Below are 1,609 nucleotides of genomic sequence, written 5' to 3' on the forward strand. Positions count from 1 at the left end.
GAAGAAAGAAAGAAAGAAAGAAAGAAAGAAAGAAAGAAAGAAAGAAAGAAAGAAAGAAAGAAAGAGTAAGAAGAGGATGAATGATTGTATGTACATGTCTGCTCTTCCTACTAATCATATGAATCCTGAGAGGACAGAGAAGAAAGGACTAGAAGTGCATGCACATGGAATTCTGCCTTCTTCACAAGGAAGGTTAAAAATTATGGCATTTTAGCCTAGGCCAGAAGCAGCAGTAGGAGCCAATCAAGACAACGATGAATTTTCTGGTAGCAACAGAACACAAATTAAAACAAATGAGACTCCATCTCACTCCAGAAAGAGTGGCTATCATTAAGAAATCAACCCATAACAAATGTTGGCAGGACTATGGGGGAAAGAAACAACTCTTCATTGTTGGTGAAAGTGCAGACTGGTACAAATGCTATGGAAATCAGTGCAGAGATTCCTCAGAAAACTAGAGTTGTAGGTCCTATACAACCCAACTATTCCCCTTCCAGATATCTTCACAGAAGAGTTAAAAACATCATACCACAGTGACATGTGTGCACCCTACCCGTGTTTACAGCAAAACGATTCGCAATTGTTAGATCTTGGAAACACCCAAATGCCCATCAGCCCAGGAATAGATAAAAAGATGTTGTCTCTTTGTACAACGGAGTACCACTCACCACTCATAAAGGATGAACTGGAGACTTTTATAGGTAAATGGATGCAATTCAAGGTCACACTCATAAGTGAAATAAATCAGATGTGCACATGTGTAAACATCATATTGTCTCCCTAGTGTGAGGAATTGAAAGAGCAAATAGGGGGCCGGGGAGATGGCTCAGTGGAATAAGTGCTTCCCTGGCAAGTGCAAGGGCCTGAGTTCAATCCCCGGTTCCGCCAAAAAAATAAAATAAAATAAAAATAGAAAGAGCAAATAAGATCCAAAATCAAAACGTACAATAGATAGCGTAAGATGGGAAGAAACTTTCGAAGGACAGAGAAACTGGCATGTGAGACTGGTGAAAAGCAGGAAAGAAAAGACAGCTATAATACTAATTTCTCTTGGTTCATTGAAACTAAAGGTTCGTACTAACATGGTTGGGACAATGAAATGTCGATATCCTATGCTCTGAGTAACTCATTTAAAGATAACAATACACAATGTATTAACCATTTTTACCCTCCTATTACTTGTTTGAAATTTTGTTTTATTTTTGAAAATGTTTGCCTTTTTTATTTTGAAGAGGATAGTAAAAACAAATAAGAACAAAGGCAGAAATAAAGTAACATAAAACAATACAAATGCTACAGAATTTCAAAACAAGAATAGAAAATCAATAATGGTTGTTATATTATATATGGTTGTCATCAAATTTGTTGCTCAGATTATCAGATATAGGCATGCAAGATTGATCTAACAATTAAACATTAACTCTTCTTTTCAATAAATTTTAATTTGTTTCCTTGCCCTTTTTACTTTTTTTATTTATTTTAAAGAGAGTATAAAAATAATAGATAACTGGCATGTCATGACAAGCCACCCATATTCAGAATACCACAATGACAGGCACTCCCAACATGAAACCACTATTACAAATTACCATCTGCAGTGCAGTAGCTT

Source organism: Octodon degus, unplaced genomic scaffold (assembly GCF_000260255.1).
Source record: "Octodon degus isolate 3935 unplaced genomic scaffold, OctDeg1.0 scaffold00038, whole genome shotgun sequence".
NCBI lineage: Eukaryota > Metazoa > Chordata > Mammalia > Rodentia > Octodontidae > Octodon > Octodon degus.